This window comes from Piliocolobus tephrosceles, chromosome 13, assembly GCF_002776525.5.
Source record: "Piliocolobus tephrosceles isolate RC106 chromosome 13, ASM277652v3, whole genome shotgun sequence".
Classification (NCBI taxonomy): Eukaryota; Metazoa; Chordata; class Mammalia; order Primates; family Cercopithecidae; genus Piliocolobus; species Piliocolobus tephrosceles.
This window is the reverse complement of record NC_045446.1, coordinates 18,535,587-18,543,788: the sequence shown is the minus strand read 5'-3', so window position 1 is coordinate 18,543,788 and position 8,202 is coordinate 18,535,587. Positions and strand designations below refer to the sequence as shown.

The 8,202-nt window shown below is 44.8% G+C and overlaps 1 long non-coding RNA gene across 1 annotated transcript; it reads left to right on the top strand.

Annotated features, from left to right (window-relative positions):
- Positions 1 to 213: 213 nt before the first annotated feature.
- On the top strand, positions 214 to 5,835 carry LOC111544964. Its single transcript, XR_002732303.1, has 3 exons — positions 214 to 283; positions 3,302 to 3,405; positions 5,074 to 5,835. It is a non-coding gene; the product is annotated as an uncharacterized LOC111544964 (long non-coding RNA).
- The last annotated feature ends 2,367 nt before the right edge of the window (positions 5,836 to 8,202 follow it).

Below are 8,202 nucleotides of genomic sequence, written 5' to 3'. Positions count from 1 at the left end.
ACCCAAATCTCATCTTGAATTGTAGCTCCCCTAATTCCCACATGTTGTGGGAGGGACCCAGTGGTGGTAATTGAATCATGGGGGGCAGTTACTTCCATGCTGTTCTCGTGATAGTGAGTGAGTTCTCACGAGATCTGCTGGTTTTATAAAGGGCTTCCCCCACTCCCCTGCCCCCGCTTCGCTCAGAGCTTCTCCTTGCTGCTGTCGTGTGAAGAAGGATGTGTTTGCTTCTCCTTCCGCCATGACTGTAAGTTTCCTGAGGCCTCCCCAACCATACTCAACTGTGAGTCAATCTTCTTTCCTTTGTAAATTAGGTAGTCTCGGGTATGTCTTTATTAGCAGCGTAAGAACAGACTGATACACGTACCAACAACTTTCCATTCTCCCAGCCCCTATCAGCAACCATTCTACTTTCTGTCTCTATGATCTTGACTACTCTTAAGTACTCATGTAAGTGGAATCATATAGTTTTGTCCCTTGTGACTCATTGATTTCACTTGGCCTCATGTCCTCAAGGTTCATCACGTTGTAGCATGTGTTAGAATTGACTTCCTTTCGAAGGGTGAGTAATATTCTATTGTATGTTTCTACCACATTTTGTTTATCCATTCATCCATCAATGGACCTTTGGGTTGCTTCCATATTTTGTCTTTTTTTTTTTTTTTTTGAGATGGAGTCTGGCTCTGTGGCCCAGGCTAGAGTACAGTGGCGCGATCTCGGCTCACTGCAAGCTCCGCCTCCTGAGTAGCTGGGACTATGGGAGCCCGCCACCACGCCCAGCTAATTTTTTTTTTTTTTTTTTTTTAAGTAGAGACGGGGTTTCACTGTGGTCTCTATCTCCTGACCTTGTGATCCGCCCGCGTCGGCCTCCCAAAAGTGCTAGGATTACAGGCGTGAGCCTCTGCGTCTGGCTATATTTTGTCTTTTGTGAAAAACTGCCACACTGTATTTGTTGGATTATAATTTATGCCTGTTGAATATAATAATTAAAAATTTGAGTTTATATTTTGTATGTCTTTGAATTCTTAAAATTTCATTTTCCAAGTAGTTAATTTTTGTTGTATTTTACAAAAGTATCTGTGACAGATTGGAAAAACTTTGAAAACTCACATAGATAGTTCAAGAAGCACCACCCTAGAGCAAGGACTTTCAAACTTTTTCTATGAACTATGGTAAGAAAATTTCATTAGCCGGGTGTGTTGGCGTGCACCTGTAATCCCAGCTACTGGGGAGGCTGAGGCAAGAGAATTGCTTGCACCTGGGAGGCAGAGGTTGCAGTGAGCTGAGATCGTGCTATTGCACTCCAGCTCTGGGCAACACAGCAATACTCCGTCTCGGAAAAAAAAAAAAGAAAGAAAGAAAAAGAAAATCCCTTCACATCATAACCCAGGATACACAAAACGTACCTGAAAAAGAAGTTTCATGGAGATACTTAGAAAGGAACTCAGTTTATATATGAAAGGAACTCAGTTTCTGCTGTTTCTTTATTTTTTTGAAGCATTGATTGAATCTATCAAATTGATTTTATGACCCACTAAAGGCCATGAACCCCAATTGGAAAACCAGTGCTCTTGAGAAAATCTTGCACATATGTTTCAGGAGCTATGTACAAGAATGTTCCCAGTAGCATTGCTGATAAAGGCAAACACACACACACACACAAACACACACACACCCACGCACACACAACCCAAACATTCATTGATAGAAGACTATATAAATTGTGATATATTTACTTAATAGAGTATTACAGGGGCCCAATCAATGTTTATTGAATGAATTAATAAACAGCTGTGAAAATGAAGCACAGCTACACCGGGCAATTTGGAAGAATCTTAGAGATACAATGTGAAATGCAAAAAGTAAGTCACAGCCGGCTCTATACTGAAGGAAACCATTTTTATAAATCTAAAAAAGTAAGCCAAACTAAACACTCTATTGTTTAGGGTCACATATGTGTGATAAAACTATCCTAAAAAGCAAGGAAATGATAAACGCAAAATCCAGGACAGCAGTTACTTCTGGGAGGTAGGCAGGGGGTGGGATTAGGGAGGAATTCACAGGTAGCCAACAGAATTGGAAATGTTATTAAGTTGGGCGGTTTATAAATGTTCATTTTATTATGAATGCTTTGTACTTAGATATATGTTGTATATTCTCTTTTCTCTGTCAAGCACTTTTTAAAGATAGAAATGTACTTGATGAAATTGGAGGACGGAATTCTACGCACATTGGGCAAGCCACCTAACTCATGGATATATCAAATTGTCAATAAAATAGCTCCCCCGTCGCAAGCTTCTTCCAAGACGGTGAGAAAATAGCTGAGAAGCATTTGAGGGTCTGGTTGAGAAGTGTATCAAGACAAGGTTTCACATTTTCCCTTATGGCATAGCTGCCCCAGTCTCCTCCTTATACCCATGCCATCAACTCCACCCCAAACCCCAGCTGCTTCCAACAGCCACAGAATGTTCCCCTGCCTCCCTGATTGCCAATTGCTTTTAGAAATCTGGGTGGGGAACATCACACACTGGGACCTGTTGTGGGGTCGGGGGAGGGAGGAGGGATAGCATCAGGAGATATACCTAATGTAAATGATGAGTTCATGGGTGCAGCACACCAACATGGCACATGTATACATACATGTGTAACAAACCTGCACGTTGTGCACATGTACCCTGGAATATAAAGTATAATTAAAAAAAAGAAAAAGAAAAAAGAAATCTGGATGGGGACCTGGGGTGACCAGAGTCCCTCAGACTACAAAACCCTCAAGCACAGGGACCAAGCCTTATTCTTCTCAGTATTTATTTTTCCTTTCTTTTCTCTCTCTTTTTTTTTTTTTTTTTTTTTTTTGAGTCAGAGTTTCACTCTTGTTGCCTAGGCTGGAGTGCAATGGCGTGATCTCGGCTCACTGCAACCTCCGCCTCCCAGGTTCAAGTGATTCTCCTGCCTTGGCCTCCCAAGTAGCTAGGATAACAAGCGCCCTCCACCATGCCTGGCTAATTTTTTGTATTTTTAGTAAAGATGCAGTTTCACCATGTTGGCCAGGCTGATCTTGAACTCCTGACCTCAGGTGATCTACCTGCCTTGTCATCCCAAAGTGCTGGGATTACTGGTGTGAGCCACGTGCCCGGCCTTTTCTCTGTATTTCTAATCTTCAGCCCAGTGCCTGCACGGGGCAGGTGTTCTATAGTTGTTTTCCATATGAACAAACGAAGCGCTTAAGGAAAGAGTAAGTGACTAATCCCTAATACTAAGATGCTCCACTGTTTGTCATTGTGGATGTATGGGATTATTTCAGGCTGTTCTGACTCATGATCAAGCCTGAGACAGAGTGATGGGCTGGCTTCCCAAAAGGTGTTTATGAATCGAAAATGTGAGAGAGAAGGTAAGATGAAGTCACAGGTAAACGTGTGGAAGCAATAGGCTCAAAAATAAAAATTAGAAATCTTGGCAATTTTTAAAGTTCAACCGGACTTACCAGTAAGTTGGCGATTATTATCTTTTTATCCCCACTTTTTTTTTTTTTTTTTGAGACAGGGTCTCACTCTGTCACCCAAGTTGGAGTGCAGTGGCGCGATCACGGCTCACTGTAGCCTCCACCTCCCAGGCTCAACTGATCCTCTCACCTTGGCCTTCCAAGCAGCTGGGACCACAGCTGGGCACAGGCCCCCATGCCAAGCTCATTTTTTTATTTTTAAATTTTTGTAGAGATGGGATCTCACTATGTTGCCTAGGCTGGTCTCGAACTTCTGGGCCCAAGCGATCCTCCCACCTGGCCCTTCCAAATTGCTGAGATTACAGTTGTGAGCCACTGTGCTTGGCTCCCACTTTGATTTTTATCATAGTGCATCACAGGGTATCCTGAGCAGAGCATGGTGGTTAGTGGTGTGAGATATGGAGACAGCGTCTGCGTTTGAATCCTGGTTCTTCCGCTTACAAGATGTTATGGAATGAATGTGTGCGTCCCTCCAAAATTCCTATGCTGAAATCCTAAGCCTCAATGTGACGGTGTTAAGAGGTGGAGCCTGTGGGCGATAATTAGGTCAGGAGGGTGGAGCCCTGGTGATTGGATTGGTGACTTTATGAAAGCAACACAGAGAGCTCCGTTGGTGATTTTCTACCACGCAAGGATACCAGAAGAAGTGGGCAGTCTGAAGCCCAAAAGAGGCCCCCACAAGCCCCTGCCCATGCCGACAACCTGATCTCAGACTTCCAGCCCCCAGAACTCGGAGAAATTAATGTCTGTTTGTACGCCATCCACCTTACGGTATTTTGTTATGACAGTTTAAGTTGACCAAAATACTGGGTAACCTTGGGCAAATTACTTAACCTCTCTGAACCTCAGTTTTCCCATAAAACCTACCTAACAAGAATTGCAGTGACAATAAATGAGTTGATCTTCACATAGAGAACGTTGCCTGGCACACAGCAATACCACATCGGTGTTTTTAAATAAAATCCTTACCTAGATTGACAAATACTCACCCGTGTACCCCTGTGCCCTCCTGTACTCATGTATTGGTTGTCACGTGGGTGCTTACACTTCCACTGGAGGAAAGCAATTTCTGCTGCCTTTTCCGTAGTAAGCTCTTCAATGCTTTCATCTCAATGAAGCTTTGCTATAGGGTCGTTTGTGGGGCACGCTTGAAGTCCTGTTGTCCATGTTGGTGTCTCCTAAGATGATTGCCTTTAACGTGCTTGGATTCCTGACATTCTTCCCTCAGCATGCTAGCCCAGCATTCTCTCTTTGCTATTCTCATTGTCTCTGCTTCCTCCCCCATTGCAGACTGTTGCTGCAGCCTCCTAACAGACTTCCCTGCCTCCAGTCTCTGCCACCAGTTGTTCATCCACAGTCCCGGGACACATTAAACACTTCCTCCAGCAACGCCGTGAACATCATTCTCACCCACCCCCTGCTACTCAGAATCCTCCACTCCCCTCATCACTGTGCAAAAAGTAGTGTTCAAATTCCTTAGCTTGACTATTCAGACCCCCATAGTTGGCCTTAGCCTCACAATCTCACTTTACCTCCCTTGACTTGTCTTTCAAAACCTTCTTTTTTTTTTGCAGTCTAGTCATTGCCTCAACACCAGTCATGCCTACTCCCACCCAGACATCATCATCTCCTCCAAGCCCAAAATGCTTCCCGCTATGCCTTTGAGGCTGAGGTCTGGGAAGAAGACTCTAAGAAGAGAGAAAAGGGCACCAGTATGGAGACCCTAGAATATAAAAAAGCAGACTTAGCCTGTCTAACCTGTTCCTTGATGTGGCCATGATCCCAGGAATGGAGGAAGAATCTTCCTTTTCATCCTCCTCCTAGAAAGGCATCAGAGCATGGGCCCTGGCTCCGTTACATGGGCTTCCTGGCTGGGGAAGTTACTTACCTACTCCGTGTCTCAGTTTTACTTATCTCTAAAAGGGGTAGAGTAACAGTACTCACTGGAGTGGAGCGTGGTTATGCCTCCCAGACTCTCCTTCAGGACCAGGTTACTTATTCATCCAGCTGCAAGGAGTGTTAGCTGTGGACTGCTCACAATGGAGTCTTTTCTAGGAATTGCCCTCAACCGAAGGAAGCTGCATTGCCCAAGATGAGACGCCCTCGCTGGGTCGTCCTGCATCCAATGACAGGTTAGTGGGGCGTACGAAGGCCTGGTCTCCTCATCTTGATTGGATAACTCCAAAGGACCATCCCAGTTTCTGATCTCCCTGTAGAATCTCCTGAAGCCTCTATTGTGACTGCATCAGAGCCCGACTTCTCTCTCTACCCAATCCAGGCTCCTTTCCTTCTCACAGGTGTTGTTCCCAAAACTCAATAAACTGCCTACATGCAAATCTCTGCTTCCGAGTCTGTTTCCCAGGAAACCTGACCTACAACAGCAGTTATTTGGCCTAAGACAGCAGTCTCAAAAATGGGATTTGGGAGCTGTGCTGCTCACTGGCTGACTGCTTCTGAGGACCCCATTACGAACAGTAGGAGGAACAGTGGGAGCCCCCAGCATGCGGTTGGGTGCAATTGCTAACACTTTCGCTGGTGATGAGCTGGCACGGGACACAGGTAGATGTTAATGTACTAGGGGCTGCAGCACATCAAGCACTTGAGAGGTTCTGGATAAATAGCATTTGTAAAGACTGTAAAATGAGATGGCCGTTGCTGGGGGTGGTGGGTGCATAGTTTAATTGGAGAAAGATAATGAAAGGCCCAGAATGATTAATTACTGATATAAGGCAAAGTGTAAGCGCTTGAGGATATCTTTGGTAGTGTATAAAGAGACTGATCTCCTGTACTGGACGGCAGAGAAAACTAAGGATCAGGCCCAGAACTTAAATTATAAAAGCGATGAGACTCCAAAGAAGATTGAATTCTCAAGTGCAGCAGATCTGCTATGCCAAGGTCAGGGACCTGATCAGAAAGAATAGGACCCTGAGACCCTCATGAAGATGCAGGCAAGGTATCGATTGAAAGCATCTGCTTCTAAGCTCACGTTCATGGCTGTTGCAGGCCTTAAATCTGCTTCCAAGCTCCTTCCTGCAGTTGCTGATAGACCTTGGTAAGTCACCATGTGTTCTGAGTGTCCTTGCTACATAGCAGGTAGTGATGAGAGACAGACAGAGAGAGAGAGACGGAAACAGAGAGAGACCCAAGATGGAAGCCAGTCTTTTTGTACCCTAATCTTGGAAGCGCCATTCCATCACATCTGCCATTTTCTATTCATTAAAAAGGAGCCACTAAGTCTCGTCCACACTGAAAGGGAGAATATCCAGGAAGTGAATGTCAGGAAGCAGTTATCATTGGGGATCATCTTAGAGGCTGCCTACCACAACCTCATAGACCTTTCCAGGTTCTGGAAAGGGCATGTGGCACACTTGAGAATATTATTCCAACCCATTTACTTAATGACAAGGAAAGTTGTCACTAAGAGGGCCCAGGGCAAGAAAGGGCTCCACAGCAGGGGTAAGCTGTAGTGCAAGTGGCTCTGTGGCATCTATGGTGGGGAAAGACTTGGGTCATGTACTTTGTGGGCAAAGAAAAGTGGCCTGAGGTAAGAATATATACAGAATTATAGGCAGGAATTATTGGCTTGATTTGTGGGTCAAGGGTCTGGAAAGAGAAAGACTGGGAAATTATGGACAAGGTGATCTGGGAAAGAGGTGGGTGGATGAATCTACGGGACTGTGCACAGGTGTGAAGATCTGTACACATGAGATCTCTGCTGTACCTGCGTAACAGTTCAGTTCCCTCTGCCTAATCTGGTGTCCTCCACAGGTTTTGTTCCTGAGAGCATCCCCACTTCCTGTATGCAAATCTCTGCCTAAATATCTGTTTTCCATAGAACCCAACACTTCCCATACAGAGTCGTTATAAGAATTAAATGAATGAGTATCTGGAAAAGGCTTGGAAGAGTGCCTGGCACACAGTAAGCACTGTGTAAGTGCTTACTGCTATTACCCTCCCCAATACTCTGTAGTGCCCTGCTCTCATTCCTGAAACCTAGATTAGTTCTCTTACAGCCAAACATCAGTCTTCCACTATGTAGTCCATGTCACACTGGAGGTAACTGAAGAGATTCTAGGTATTTTCAGAAGTATACTGACGTGTTTTGGCCAGGCGCAATGGCTCATGCCTGTGATCCCAGCACTTTGGGAGGCCTAGGCAGGCGGATTCACCGCCTGCCTAGGTCGGGAGTTCAAGACCAGCCTGAGCAACATGGAGAAACCCCATCTCTACTAAAAATATGAAATTAGCCAGGTGTGGTGGCAGGCACCTATAATCCCAGCTACTTGGGAGGCTGAGGCAGGAGAATCGCTTGAACCTGGGAGGTGGAGGTTGCTGTGAGCTGAGGTTGTGCCATTGCATGTCAGCCTGGGCAACAGAGTGAGACTCCATCTCAAAAAAAAAAAAAAAGAATGCTAACATTTTTTAATTGTTTTAATTTATTTAATTAAAAAAATAATTTTAGATTCAGGAAGGTTGCAAGGAAATATGCAAGGAAGTCATGTGCACCCTACTCCCAATCTCCTCCAATGTTAACGTCTTACAACAGTTGTGCTCTATCAAAACTGAGAAGTTGGTACTGGTATAATCCATAGAACTTATTTGGATTTGGCCAGGTACGGTGGCTCATGCCTATAATCCCAGCACTTTGGGAGGCCTAGGTCAGTGGATCATCTGAGGTCAGGAGTTCAAGACAAGCCTGGTCA